This window comes from Notechis scutatus, chromosome 8 (assembly GCF_049901735.1).
Source record: "Notechis scutatus isolate UNSWTSFEM ecotype Mainland chromosome 8, rNotScu1.2, whole genome shotgun sequence".
NCBI lineage: Eukaryota > Metazoa > Chordata > Lepidosauria > Squamata > Elapidae > Notechis > Notechis scutatus.
In genome coordinates, this window is record NC_142016.1 from 15,896,993 (window position 1) to 15,912,358 (window position 15,366).

Here is a 15,366-nt window from a genome sequence, read left to right on the forward strand (position 1 = left end):
GAACTCGCACATCCCCCTAGGTCTCGCAAGGCGGCTATAAAGTCGCTAATGCTCTCGTCCTGCCGCTGGTTTCGCCGATAGAACTCATCCCGCCGGATGAGGATGGGCACAGCGGGGGCGTAGTGGTTCCAAGGAGTGGCTCGAGATCGGCCCAGTCCATCGCCTTCACGTCCTCGGGCTTCGCGAGGGCTTTGGCCATCTTAAACACTGCGGGCCCGCAGTGTGTGAGGAAGACGGCCCTTTTCTTCTGCCCGTTCGCATCCTTCAAATTGCTACTTTGAGGAACATCAGGAATCTATCCGTGTACGATTCCCAGTCCTCGGTAGCGGGGTTGAAGGGTGCTGGTGGGGTCATGCTGGCCATCTCGTCGGTCTTTGTCTTCCTCGGGACACGTGCTCGGTGGTTATTCTCTGGATCCCACCCTCGTCGCCAGTGTCGTGTCCGTCGAGAAAGGAAGCTCGAGTCAGTGACTTGGTTTCAGCTCTTTATTGGCTCCTGAAACAGCTTAAGCTTGAAGGGGAAAACTGCGGCTTTTTATTTCCGAGCCGCGCGTGCCGCGCTGTTAATGACACCGCTGAATCTCCGCGATTAGTTTCACCAATCGCGGGGATTCGCAACGGCCAATCAGTGCGGCTCGCCGACCAATCCGGCCGCCGCGCTTAACCAATCGTGACGCGGGCTACGAGTATGTAAATTGACTTGTACAGAACAGATTGCTTCATGTCCATTTCAGGAACTTGCTCAACGCTTCGCAAACCAATGTTAAAAATAGGGTAGACTTCACCAAAGATTCCATAATTAACGCTGACCAACCCATGGAATGTGTTCATTAAGCAAGATGCTTTTGTGCATGGTTTTCCCTTGGGATTTATTAGACTTTTTTTTTTTCAAGTTAACAGTTTTGTTTCAACTTTTTTTTTTGCCTCAACTTGGGTGAGAATTGTCTGGAAGGCTGCATTCATTCTGCTGCCAGTTGTGTGTCTCTTTCTTTTGCCTCTTTTACCAATTGTAATATCCCCATTTCCCTCTCATACCTTAACAGTGCTGCCTTTCCTGTATTCAGAAATCTGTGAGGAAATAGTTGACTTAATCGGTGTTTTTAACAAAGAACTGAAATGTTTTCCTCCAATCATGGTCTAAGGTTCAAACTGCAGGATCTTTCAAACATTGAGGTGTCTACCAAGTATATTAAGAAAAAGTCAAACTACCACTGACAATAATGCAACTGAAAATAGGTGGAGCTTTGATTGCACCATTAAAGTAGCTGACATTGTGATTTTTTTGACCATACTGTTGCCAAAATTAAAAATTGTTCCTTATCAGTAGCTGCAGAGACACATTTCCTTAAGCCTTTGGATTATAAGGGCTTAGAGAAGTGCAATGGTCATCAACCTTGAGTAGGATTCCTCACGTTGCTTTCTTGGCAACGTACAGGAGGAGGGACACTGTTTTAATTGGGGATTTTAAAATGTATTTTCCAGTTCAAGTACCAATCAGGCTTCGCACTCCTTAGATTTTTAAGATCAGCCAAGTTCTTCCCCCTATTAATACTATTTGGTGTGCTCACTTACCTGTGTGGGGAGGGGGGTTCTCCACACATTCTGCCCAACCCAACTCATATCACAGTTTAAGCCAGGGGTGTCCAACCTTGGCAACTTTATGGCTGGCTGGGGAATGCTGGGAGTTGAAGTTCCACAGGTCTTTACAGTTACCAAGGCTGGACACACTTGGCTTAGGTGAGTAGAATACTTTATTGGCCAAGTGTGATTGGACACACAAGGAATTTGTCTTGGTGTATACATAACTCTGTGTACATAAAAGAAAAGATACATTTGTTAAGAATCAAGAATCATAACATACAACACTTAATGATAGTCATGGGGTACAATCAACAATCAAATCATACTAGGAAACAGTCAATATAAAGGATACAAGCAACAAAGTTACAGTCATACATTCACAAGTGGGAGGGGATGGGTGATAAAGAGTGATGAGAAGATTAACAGTAATAGTAGTGTACACTTTGTAAATAGTTGAACAGTGTTGAGGGAATTATTTGTTTTGCAGAGTGATGGCTTTCGGGGAAAAACTGTTCTTGTGCCTAGTTGTTCTGATGCGTAGTGCTCTATAGCGTCATTTTGAGGGAAGGAATTGAAACAGTTTATGTCCAGGATGTGAGGGGTCTGTAAATATTTTCACAGCCCTCTTTTTGACTCATGCAGTATACAGGTCCTCAATTGAAGGCAGGTGGGTAGTAATTGTTTTTTCTGCAGTCCTAATTACTCTCTGAAGTCTGTGTCTGTCTTGTTGGGTTGCAGAACCAAACCAGACAGTTATAGAGGTGCAGATGACAGACTCAATAATTCCTCTGTAGAAATGGATCAGCAGCTCCTTGGGCAGTTTGAGCTTTCTGAGATGGAGCAGAAAGAACATTATTTGTTGTGCTTTTTTGATGATGTTTTTGATGTTAGGTGTCCATTTTAGGTCATGTGAAATAGTAGAACCTAGAAATTTGAAGGTCTCTACTGTTGATACTGTGTTGTCTAGTATTGTAAGAGGTGGTAGTATAGGAGGGTTTCTTCTAAACTCTACCACCATTTCTATGGTTTTGAGTGTGTTCGGTTCCAGATTGTTTCGGTTACACCATGAGGCAAGTTGTATAACCTCCTGTCTGTATGCAGATTCATCGTTGTCTCGAATGAGACCAATCACTGTTGTGTCAACAGCAAACTTCAGTATTTTAACAGATGGATCATTTGAGATGCAGTCATTGGTATATAGGGAGAAGAGAAGTGGAGATAGCACACAGCCTTGGGGCCCCCCTGTGCTGATTGTACAGGTATCGGATGTGATTCTGCCTAGCTTCACCTGCTGCTTCCTGTCGGTTAGGAAGCTTATGATCCACTTACAAGTGTGTTCAGGTACCGCTAGCTGGTTTAGTTTCGTTTGAAGAATGTCTGGAATGATGGTATTGAATGCTGAACTGAAGTCTACAAAGAGGACCCTTGTGTAGGTATTTGGAGATTCAAGGTGTTGTGGGATGTAGTGTAGAGCCATATTAACAGCATCATCTGTTGATCTATTTGCAGAATAGTATGCAAACTGCATGGGATCTAACAGCGGATCCATGATGGTTTTCAGGTAGGACAGCACAAGCCTTTCAAAGATTTTCATAACTACAGATGTTACAGCAACTGGTCTGTAGTCATTCAGTTCCCTGATGGAGGGCTTCTTTGGCACTGGGAGGATAGTAGAGCGTTTGAAGCAGGAAGGAACATAGCACATCTCTAGTGATCTATTGAAGATTTGGGTGAAGATGGGGGCCAATTGGTCAGCACAGACTTTTAAGCAAGAATCAGAATAGAACTGGAAGGGACCTTGGAGATCTTCTAGTCCAGCCCCCTGCTCAAGCAGGAGATCCTATACCATTTCAGACAAGAGACAGTCCAGTCTCTTCTTAAAAACCTCCAGTGATGAAGCACCCACAACTTCTGAAGGCAGCCTGTTTCATTGGTAACGCGTCCCCACTGTTGGGAAGTTTCTCCTTAATTCCAGGTTGCTTCTCTCCTTGATTAGTTTCCATCCATTGTTTCTTGTCCTGCCTTCTGGTGCTTTGGAGAATAATTTGACCCTCTTTTCTTTGTGGCAGCCCCCCCCCCCCAATACTGGAATATTGCTATCACGTCACCCCTGGTCCTTTTCTCTAGACTAGCCAAATCCAAATCCACCAACCATTCTTCGTATGTTTTAGCCTCCAGGGCTTTAATCATTGTCTTTGTACTTTTCCCAAAACCTCTTTTTTTTGTCATGTGGTGACCAAAACTCGATGCAGTTATTCCACGTATAGAATAGAATAGAATTCTTTATTGGCCAAGTATGATTGGACACACAAGGAATTTGTCTTGCTGCAAATGTTCTCAGTGTACATAAAAGATACATTCATCAAGAGTCAAGAATCATCAGGTACCACACTTAATGATAGTCGAAGGCTACAATAGGGTGTGTTCTTACCTAAACTAATGCAGTGTTCTAAACTAAATTAAAGCAGCTTTGACCTAAACTGGGAACAAATACAACTTCAAATTTTATTTTATTTTTGCCTCTCCGGACTGTGTCTTTTGTTCACTTGAGAATCTTGGATCAGGGCAAAACCCCAAACATAATCCTGCAAAGGAGGAGGGGGTGGTGTTGGAAGGTCTCGATCATCCCCCCCCCCCCCGATCTTTTTCAAAGCCTCCCCCCTTGTTTCCCCGCTTGGATAGTCTCTTCCTTGTTTGGACTAAGCCACCAACCTGAACCCTGAGCGAAAGACAAGTGAAACTAACCCCCATCCTCTCTCTGTCTCTCCCCCGCCCCGTGTGCATAGGGAAGAGTGAGGGGGGGCGTCGTGTGACCCAGAGGCGGAGCGGCGGTGCCAAAATTTTGCTGAGCTCAGGTCGCTCTGGGCAGCAGCCGAGCCCAGGCTGCTGTTGGTCACATTTCCGGTTGCAAGCGGCCAGCCAATTGGTGCTCGCGGCCGGCTCGCCGGAGCAACGAGACGCAAAATAGGATAATCTCTCCACTCTCCACCTCCGCCCCCCCCCCGCGCGCTTTCTCTTCCCTCGGAGGAGGAGGAGGAGGAGGAGGAGGCGGGGAGGGCCAGGACGGAGCCGCTCGACCGGCCCGGCTTGGCAGCCCCAGCGAAGAGAACCCGGCGCAGCCCTCGAGCAGCTGGGCTGGCTTGGCGCTCCAAAGGGGGCGGCGCTTTCGCTCTGCAGCATCTGTGGGGAGTTTCAAGCCTTGCAAGGGTGGCGGCCCGGGGCACTCTGCACACGCCCAGAGGCTGCTTTGTCTCGGCTCTTCCCCCACAACTATCAACGGATTAGGAACCCGAGCGCGGGTGCATTTCGCCAAGCCGTCCCTCGGGGTGTGTGTGTGATTGATGTAAAGCTCCCCGGCGCCGAGGCTGAAGGCGAGCGCGCTCCGTCAGGTCTTCCCGTTCCGCGGGCTCGCGCGCTCTGCACGTGCTCAGGAGCCCTCTCGTCCCGCCAAAGCTCCGGAGGGCTTGCGCTTGAAGGCACCGGGAAGCTCGAGTGAGGGGGGGGGGGGGTAGCTGAAGCGGCCTCTCGATGTAGGATGTCTCCTCTTCGCCAATGGCTCGGCGGCTCCCGGCGGGGAGGACGACGCGGCTGCCCTCCTGAGGCGACCGCCCTGGAGACGAGGCGGCGGTGGCGGCGGCAGCAGAAGCAGCAGCAGCAGCGGCGGCGACGGCGGGTTTCCTCCGGCAACTTCGCTCAGGTTTCCCCGGCGGCCGAGCGCCCGGTGGGCTCGTCCCTGCGCGGGCTTCTCCTGGAGCGCTGAGTCGGGGCTTGGCGGAGAAGCGCGGCTCCAGCCCCCCCCCTTTCCCACTCCCCCGCTGGACCGGCCCGTGGATTCGGAGCTTGCGCTGCGTCTCCGTCGCCTTTTGGAACGGGCGTCCCACGTCGCTTCTCCGAGCCTCCCTTTTGGATGCGGTGAGTAGCGGGCTTGGGTTGCTTAAAGGCAAGGGAAAAAGAACCCCTTCCCCAAAGTGGGCTTTGGGGATCCCGGTCTCAGGGCCATCCTGGAGAAAAGTGTGTGTGTGTGTGGGGGTGTTTCCATCAGTGGCTGCTGGAGCCCTTTTTGCCCCGCGAGCCGCGGGTGGGAGACGGGGTCCCGCGAGGGCTGCGGGGTCGAGTCCGACCGCTAGGTCGTGCAGCCAACTTCGGCTAAGGCTATTCTCAAGGCGCTAGTTCTCAGGTAGCCGGTGAGCTGCCGGGGACCCCGCTTTAATGTTGTATTTCTGCCTCGTTTCTGAATTTTGGCTTATTTTTTTTGAGAGGACGGGCACTGTCGGCCAGAAAAGAAGAAGAAAAAAAAAAGGACGTGTCGGGAGAAAAACTGTAATCGCGGACGAGATCTTTTGCAAACAAACAAACGCGGCGGGGGAAGCGAGGGACTATCAAATATGGATGTTTACTCGGAAGGAAAGTGTAATGCACTTTAGGGAGAGTAAGCAGGTCGTGGTGTGGTTTGAAATTCGTCCGCTTAGAAGTTGCGCCGTCCGCCGTGGGTTACTTACTCCTTGCTAAGGGTCCTTTAGCATCCTAGCATCTTGAAGATCTGGAGAAACGGATTCTTCTGTGTCGAGTATTTGTACTTGGAAGTTGCTTCATTAAATGCAGTGGGCGAGGGGTAAATATAAAGAGCTGTGCCTGGTTATGCGTTAAAATTCTGATGCGTACAGTTCACAATGTCGAGCTTTTAAAAGGGCGCGCGTGTCAGCAGCGCGAACCCGTGTTAAACCTTTCAAAGCACCGCAGGATTGCCGTGTTTGTGCCCCCCCTTGCCTTCCACCGCGTGGGAATTACTCCGAGCTAACAGGTTGCCTTGGTCCACCTTGCTTCCAGCCTGTGACTCCCTCTCCCCGCTCTTCCGGGAAAGCAAACACTCCCCCTACCACTTTTGACAGATCAGGGTTTTGCGTTCACACGACGCGATTGCCTCCGATCGTCTACTACCACAAACCATGCGGCTTCGTTCGGATTCCGTGACAAAATTCCTTTGGGTGTTGGTTTTTTTTTTTTTTAATGGCTTGAAATGTTGGGTGTAAAACCTACCCCCCCCACTCCGGCCCCGCTGTTGCGTTTGTGCTTCTGTATCTGGTGCAAAGCCAGAAGCGTGTTTGCGGGAATGCCTTTTTGACTGGATCGAGTTGCAACCAGCGCGGCAAGGAAAGGGTTGCTGGTGGAGCGGTCAGAGAAGGGACGGCGGATGCAAAAACCCAAGTGCCCACGATCCGGGAAGCGCCCAGCGGGCAAAGCAAACTCGCCTCGGCATCGGCGGGACTGCTGACTTCCCAAGGGGCGGGGCTGAGCGCTGGCTCCTCCCCCTCACCACCCACGGCGCCCTTCGTGGCGCCCGCTGGCTTGGCTCTTCCCAGCCGGCTCTCCCTCCCCCTTAAAGCAGACACCCCCCCCTTTTCTCCTTCCAATCCGTGTACTGTAGCTTTAAAAGGCTTCCAACCACGTTTCAAAGGCCTAAATAGCACAAAAAGAAGAAGGGGGGGTGGGGTGGAGAAGAGAAACAGTGCAAAAGGCTGGCTGTTGTTGTTATTGTTATCCGTGCCTTCCTCCCTAGAATAGCCCTCCGGATAAGCAAGACAATTGCAATTATTAGTTTATTTTTTAAAAAACAACAACAACAACAACAACGGAGCAACCGGCCGATCCGATTATGCTGCGGCTGTTCCGGGCGGGATTGATTCCCTGCTGTCCAGCAGCGTTAGGAAGAGCCTTTCGGCGGCTACCTGCCGCCTTTCTTCGCTTCCCCGGCTCGGATTATTTTGCTTCCGAAGAATAAAAACAGCGAAAGGTGCTCGGTTTCCAGCTGGAGAGCCGCGAGATCTCCCATTATGAAGCAGGCTGGGCCCTTGGGGTTGTTATTATTATGCCTGTAGATGCCAGCCCCCACCCCCGCCCGCTTCCCTCCCTCTCCCCTCCCCCCAGAATTATTCCCCCCACCCGCATCCCACCTCCGCATTGATTTGGCTTGGAATCGGCTCGGACGGCCACCCGGAATGACCCGTCCATTCGCCTTCTGAGCCAGCTGGCAACCGTTCTCTTCTCCGATCGCCCACCCACCCCACCCCCGCTGGCCCAAAACAGGTGTTGGCTTGAAGAGATACCCCCATCGCCCGATCGCTGGAACCGACCTCCTCTAAAGAGGAGAAAACCAGGCAGCGAATTCCTTCTTTCTTCTCTCTCCCCCACTCCCTCCCCGCAAAAAGAAAAGCCAGCGGAAAGCATGCCCGAGAAGGCTGTGTGTTCAAGCTAGACCGCAAAGGTAAGGAAGGCTATGGAGTCCAGAGGCTGTTTTCTTGTTTATTCTGCTATGCCCTTGTCGAAGGGTTTGCAGGGTTGCAGTGGCTTTTTCTTTCTCTCTACTGGGGAAGAGTCCCTGGGGGGTGGGTGGTTGGGTAGATTCCATTTTGGTAGTGGAGAAGTGTGTGTGTGTGTGTGTGTGGTCACTTGGGAATGCACTCCTGCCTCTGGGGGTGTCCTATATGAGGGCTGTTCTAGGGGTGGCAGAGAGAGAGAGAGAGAGAGAGAGAGAGAGAGAGAGAAGCTATTCCCTTGGGTGGGCTGTGCTGCACAGCTGATAGGATGCAGCCTCTTTGCTTCAGGGCCTGAAGTAACCTTTGCGGGTGTCAATCGGTGGAGGTTAACCCTTTCCTCGCCTCCTGCAGGTTTGAGCTTCTTCTGGAAGGCCTGTTGTGTGGGGTGGAAGGGGGGCGAGTGAGAAGATGGATAAGGTGCTCTGGGGGATGGAAGGGGAGGGGATGGACAAGGTGCTCCGGAGAAAGGTGTGCAGGGCTTTTAACTCAAGGGAGGGCTACTACCACACCTCTTGCATTTGGATCTTTCTTGCTTTAAACTTAGCCTGGGTTCCAGCTACCTTGGGAGTTGTGATTGATGGACCGAGGGGGAGAGCAGGTAAAAATAACATCACCTCTGCAATGATGCTTATTTCCGATCAAGTCGCCAGAAAGAGAGACACACACAGGGGCTTAGCATCCTCACAGGTTGGGTGCATCTAGAATTTCAATCTATTTTTCACCCTCCCCTCCTTAGTCAATTGATTGGAAAAGAGGCCTTTGTATATTTTTTTTGTGGGGAGGGTTGTCTGGGTGGAGAGGAGAGACAGTGAAACCTCTAGTTTGCTTTTTTGGTGGGAGCTAAGGTTTGATTTTCCTGTCCCTGGATGCAAGGAGCTGAATGGAGCGATGGCATTTCCGTCTTGTTTTGCATCTACCACCTCCCTCCCCCCTTTCTCTTTAAAGGCTGTGTGTTGCCGCAGAATATGGTTTAGCTTGCAAGCATGGCATCATCAGCTGCTGATAGATGGCTCTGCACATCAGATGCCCACCAAAGCATGTATTCTGTGCCCCAGCGGGCTTACCTGAATTTTTTTTTTTTAACCAATTGCAGCTTTTCCATGTATGACAGATGACTGACATTTAAATGGCATTTAGGTTTTGGGGAACAGTATAGTATTCACTCCTGGTTGGTGGGGGGAGGAAGGTTGGAAGGGGGGGGGGCTTAGGCAAATTCCAGCATTTTACTTTGCAGCAAAGAACCTCCAGCTACTACCTGCAAATCTTTGCTTAGTGACTTCATCGCTTGTAATACCTGCCTTGGCTATCTTTAGCAATCCGTGCTGAGGTTTTTCTGTTGGGGGTTGAGTCGGCTGCAGTGCTCTGATAGTAGCAAACTGGCTGCAGAGGGTTGTTCTCTGTGCGAGGGAAAAACAAAAGAAGACTTAAGGGTGCCCTTGTGTGCAATCTGGCCTGGGCTATTTCTGGGTGATATTTGGCCTCTTGATTGCATAACAACAGCAAGACAGATGTAACTTGTAGGATTGAGCTGTCATTCAGTGAATCTACCAGATCCTTAATAAGAAATTCTGTTGGTCTCCCCCCTTCACTCCCCCAAGGGTTTCACATTGAAAAGCTTCCTAGCAAATTGAAACACCTTATATGAGTCTTATATTTCTTTAGTTTCCAAACATAAGCATTTGTGTCTTCCTAACCTGGATCTTTAAAAAAAAAGAAGACATGTGATTGAGTTGGTCCAGTTCCAGCATTTTTCCCCTGTGCTTCTGGTAACAAGGAGCACTAGTAAAGTTCTTGGCACAAGAGCTACACTGGGTAGCAGTGTAAAAGTTGAATGAGAGAAAGGGGAGAAGGATTTGGAAGTATTGCTAAACTGAGGTTTGGGGAACCAGCCTTAGTGAACATGGGTTTCCTGCAGTTTCCTCTGCCTTTAGTGGAGCCAGTTATTTGAAAGATTTTAATTGTATATCAAGGTCTGGTTCCATTGTTTACCTACATAAACTGTACCTGTTGCTAATTCTGTTTCCTGAAACAACCTTTGGCTTGATGGAGCAAATTGTGGTTCAAGTTAAGCCCAGTTTAGCGGATCACTTTTGGATTAAGTGAAGAGCAGAGATTACTAATTCTTATAACTAGTTCAGGGAATGGAAAAATAAACGGATTGTGTGTGCATTTCATTATGGCATTAGGAGTTTTGCAAGCTGTATTCAGCTGCTGGGCATTTCAAAAATATCCTATTGTTTAATATCACTGTCATCCATTAGAATACTTAGTAAGAAGAGTTTGTATTAACATGTTTTTTTAAATAGGCAACTGCTCAATACAGTATAATTTTTCTCCTTGCCAAGGTGTCAGATGTTACCAAGAACATGTTGGTCCTTTGTAGTAACAGAATATGCTTTTACACAAATTATTGATGATGGATTTTATGCTGTTTACTTGAACATGTGACATTCAGTTGGATTACAGCTTGTCTCTGGCTGGAATGTTTCAGCGACCAAGATGTCCAGCAATGGTTAGCAGTGTTTGTAACAGCTGTATTGATGCCTTTAGAGATAAGAAATTGCTTGTTAACAGTGGGAAGAGAGGGATGTTCAACAGTGTGAAATTTTCACAGCCAGTCAGAGTGTCATTGCTGATGCTCTAACGCTGCTTAGTGAGTGACTTTAAGGGCAGTCATGTTTAGTGAATTCCAAGGCTGGCATTTAAACAAAACCCCTTCTTTAGGGGAATATTTCAATTTTAAAATTCCCTTTGTGGCAGAGTCTCTTAAACTTTGTAATTGCTGCTTCCCTGTTTCCCTCCCAAACAGGAAATGAATTTCTGTCAAGCCCATAAGGGGGAAAAATATTGTCATTAGAGTTAGGCAACCACTAACTCCCCCCTTCCTCTTTTAGAAATTACATTTTAATCTGTGTAGCCAATCAAACAACGATAAGAATTTTGGCTGCACCCCCTGGCCCCCTGAGGTCAGATACAACCCTGATGCGGCCCTCAATGAAATCGAGTTTGATACCTTTCCTATAATTCATGCTAGGCCAGGTTGAAACAAACCATTCTGTAGCATAGAACAATAGGTGAAACAAGGAAAGGGAACTCTAATGATGCTGTTTTTTCGCTAAGTATTGCCAAACAATGGGAGTCTGGACTTCAGTTGGAGGTGGATTGGGCCCCAGCTGGGATTTCTTTGTTGTTATTACATTTCATAGAGATGACAGTGATTTTGCTTGCTGCTCTTTGGGCCTCCATTCGGTTCCCTGAAGCATTAGGAAAATGTGAACTTGAACATGGTTGCACAATATTTCAGGATGCATTTTTTTTTTGGTGCGTCTTGGAGTTTGATAGCAATAAACTTTTGGCAAAGGGCTTGGTTGGGTCAGGAAGATTTGCTGGCCTGTTGTGTCACAAAACATGATGAACCTCAAGAGGAAGCCTCAATTCCCAAGCCTCGGTTCCTTGCCAAGTCAGACTGTGCAATGTTCAAATTGCTTAGGTCTGGATAAGTTCTTATTTTTCCACTGGCTTGCCCAAATAGTTGGGATCCCCTTTGAGTTAAAAAGCATACAGGTGTGTAGTCCTTGGCTTACAACCACAGTTGGGACCAGACTTTCCATGGCTAAGCGAGGAGTTTGTTAAGTCCGTCTCATCCTTTTGTGTGACATTTTTTGCCATGGTTGTTGTTGCTAAGTGAGTCTGGCTTCTGTCATTGGCTTTGTTGGAAGCTGGCTGGGAAGGTCCCTAAATACATGCCATTTGCCAAGCACCCAAATTTTGGTCATGGGACTGCTGCGATGGTTGTAAGTGGGAGAACCAGTCGTAAGTCCCCCCTTTTTAGTGCCGTTGTAACTTCAAATGGTTGTTGAATGACTGTTTGTAAGTCAAGGATTACCAGAAGTCACTCTTCAAGGCTGTTTCTTCCAGTCCAGTGGATCATCCCATTTAAAGAAGTGCTGCCACGGTGGCACAGTGGTTAGAATGCAGTACTGCAGGCTACTTCTGCTGACTGCCGGTTACCTGCAAGTTGGCAGTTCAAATCTCACCAGGCTCAAGGCTGACTCAGCCTTCCATCCTTCTGAGGTGGATCAAATGAAGACCCAGATTGTTATTGGGGGCAAAAGGCTGACTCTTAAATCACTTAGAGAGGGCTGGAAAGCACTGTGAAGCGGTATATAAGTCTAAGTACTATTGCTATTGCTGAAGCCACTATAGTTTCTTCATACTGTTGAAGAAAAGATGGACATGGTAAACAGGTATATATCTTGAACACATCTGCTTAAAGGAGGCAATACAAGGCAGATCTTGTCTCATTTGGGCTGCACTAGAATGTGGAAGAAAGCAAGTTTGTCTTAGTTTGTACTGGCATCTATTTTTATTACCATCTGCATGTATGCAAAGTTTGTACTAACGTATGCGTGTGTGCAAAAGAGATGTGTCTTTGCCATCAAGCTTCTGTGCTGTGCCTGCTATCCTACATTATCCATGTTTTTAGAGTTTTTGGAATTTTGTTTTCAAGCAGAAATATTCACATTTCCTTTTGTTTCCTTAAAAAAAAGATCCCAGGTCAGTTGATTTGGTCACGTGCCGTCGAGTCATTTTCAACTTCTAGTGAGCTCACAAATAGATATTCTTCGTAATTAGGCCAGTTGCTCCGTCATAAATTGGAGAGTTGGTTTCTTTAGTGGCATGATGCCACTTTGGTGTCAAGGCTCGGGTGCAGGAGGCTGTGTGAGTTTTAGTCCCTTCTCGGGCAGGAAAACTGGCTGGGTAACTTTTGGCCAGTCCCTCTGTCTCAGGTGGCTGTTGTTGTGGGGAAAATAGGAGGAGGAAGAAGCATTATGTGTGTTCGCCACCTTGGGTTACTAATAAAGTAATGAAGGTGAGATAAAAATGTAATGATAATAAATAAATGATCTTCACAGGTTCCTGAAGGGGAGGAGAAAGTCAGAAAATCATGGCTGAGTAGGTCAGATCTGGCCTTCAGGTTGGAGAGTTGCCCACTTCTGTCTTCACCCAAAACTGAAAAGAGAAGGGTATGGTAGATCCAACCTACAACTAAGGAGACCTTTTCTGATGGTGAGAACAATCAATCAGTGGGACAGAAGTTGCTTCCAGGAGTTATGGGGGAGGTTTTCAAGAAGAGATTGGAGAACCAATTGTCTAGAGCAGGGGTCCCCAACCACCGGGCCCCGGACCGGTACCGGTCCGTGGATCATTTTGTACCGGGCCGCAGGCCTACTTTGCTTGGGCGCCGCCATCTTGTTTCGACGGCGCTTGAGAAAGTGCTTCCGGGTGAGCTTGTCGGTCGTCGGTTGGAAAGCGGCGTTTGGGTGCTGAAGGAATCCTTGCGCCTTAGTTTCGTCGAAGGGGGGGCGTTGGCTTCGAACGAAGAGCTGTCCCGATGGCGGTGGAGTCTTGCGTTACTCAGGAGGAGATTAAGAAAGAGCCCGAAAAGCCCATCAACTGCGAGAAGGTACAAAGGAGGAGTTGAAGGTGGCGGGGAGAAGCGGGGGATGGCTGGCTGTCCGTGGATCATTTTGTACCGGGCCGCAAAGAATGAATAATCGTGAAACTGGTCCCTGGTACAAAAAAGGTTGGGGACCACTGGTCTAGAGTAGATCTGCTGGAGCAGGGGCTTAGGTCATCAACCTTTTGGATCTTGGGGACCATCAAACTTATAATTTTAAATTCCGCGGACCACTAATATGAATTTTGACTGACGGAGGCTTGCTGACATTGATGGGAAAGTTGGTCCCATATTCCAGAGCTGCAATAGTCACAGCAGTGGCCCTTTGGTCATCCCGGAGCAGCTCCTCTAGTCCATGGCAGGCCAGTGCACCTGGGTGGAGGACCTGCTCTGGGATGACCAAAGGGCCACTGCTGTGACTTTTGCAGCTCTGGAATATGGGATCAGCTTTCCCACCAATGTCAGCAAACCACCCCAGGGCAGATTTTCCTCCTCCGCCATTGGTCTTACCTTCCAGTTTCAGCTTGCATGGATCTACTCAAGGTAAGGTTTGTGCTCAGCCAAAGGGTGGGGGCCAGCGGGTGGCAGGGCCATGTGGGCGGCGCAGCCTTGTGTTCCAGAGCAGCCTAGATTAATTGCTTTTGGGGGGGGGGACATTTCTCTGCGGACCACCAAAATTTTCTCATGGACCACCAGTGGTCCCCGGCGCACTGGTTGGCGACCACTGGATTAGAACACCTGCAAACTCCTTTCCAACCCTGTTGTTCTATGTTCCTTGTTACGCTCATTGGGTTTCAGATGGCATGATAGATCCACTGGAGAAGCCTACAATTCTGATAAATGGATGCATATCCTTCAAAGAAACATATATGGAGAAATGGAACCTTATTTGACCTTCAGTTCTTGATTGCATTCCCTGATGCCAGAATGCGTGTTTATTTTTGTTTCCCACTTTTAAATTTCTAAGGCTCAGTTGAGAATGTCAGCTTTCCAGGGTATGGGTGGAGGAAAGGAGGAAGTGACTACTTGAGCAATTAAGGCAAACTCAAAAAATGTGAGGAATGTTGCTTTAATTCAAGCGTGTCCCAGGAAACCCATTTCTTTAAGGAACACTGAAAAAAAAAAAAGAGCAAAATTCCCAGTGCTTTTCATTTGCTTGGAATGCAGCTTGTTAACAAAAGCAAACATGTCATGACAGATTTGGAAGAAAGTAGTAACTGTGATTTTGTTTTATTTTTTTGGCTTAGTTAGTACATCTTGGTTCTTTACTGCCATGTTATGTAACGGAAGAATGACGAGAGGGAAAATATGCTGATTTCTAAGCTTGGATCTTTTTCGTGGTTGCTAAAGCTCTCAAGCAATGTTTCTTGACCTCTTCAACTTTTAAGATGTGTGGGCGAGCATGCTCGGGAATTCTGGGAGTTGAAACAACATTTCTTAATAGTTGTATAGGTTGAGAAACTCTGGCCTAGAGAACCAGTTGCTATCCACAGTATGTGTGCCTCAGTGTTTATATTAATTTTGGAAAGCATATTTAAGTTTTATCTGCTCCCAATGTTATGGGCTAGCTAATTATATAGCTATTCTGGTAGCTAATAGAAACTACTTTTATGAATTAGAAGAACTTTCTAGGTTGGCTTTGGATCAGAATGTTGATGGTGAAGGAGGAATATAACATAGAATAGAATAGAATAGAATAGAATAGAATAGAATAGAATAGAATAGAAGAGTCTGAAGGGACCTTGGAGGTCTTCTAGTCCAACCCCTTGCTTAGGCAGGAAACCCTACACCACTTCAGACAAATGGTTATCCAACATCTTTTTAAAAACTTCCAGTGTTGGAGCATGTACAACTTCTGAAAGCAAGACATGATTCATATTCTATGACACAGTTTGCTTATTTGTAGTTTATTTAACAAATGACACTTGGCTAGGTTCATATCTCATATTAAGTTAAATAAGTAGCTTAATGTGAAGTGTAAAACTAGCTCTAGTGGAGCATTGTAACTAGT

General features: G+C 47.6%; 1 protein-coding gene across 3 annotated transcripts in view; it reads left to right on the forward strand.

Annotated features, from left to right (window-relative positions):
• Nucleotides 1-5,206: 5,206 nt before the first annotated feature.
• The window catches only part of HIVEP3 (HIVEP zinc finger 3), a 213,420-nt gene continuing 203,260 nt past the window's right edge, over nucleotides 5,207-15,366 (forward strand). For 2 of the 3 annotated variants that reach the window (XM_087970825.1, XM_087970827.1), the window contains exon 1: nucleotides 6,974-7,842. The gene's annotated coding sequence lies outside the window, so the exon portion shown is untranslated. Of the gene's footprint in view, nucleotides 5,493-6,973; nucleotides 7,843-15,366 lie in introns of those variants that run through there. The other variant, XM_087970826.1, reaches the window with a different exon arrangement.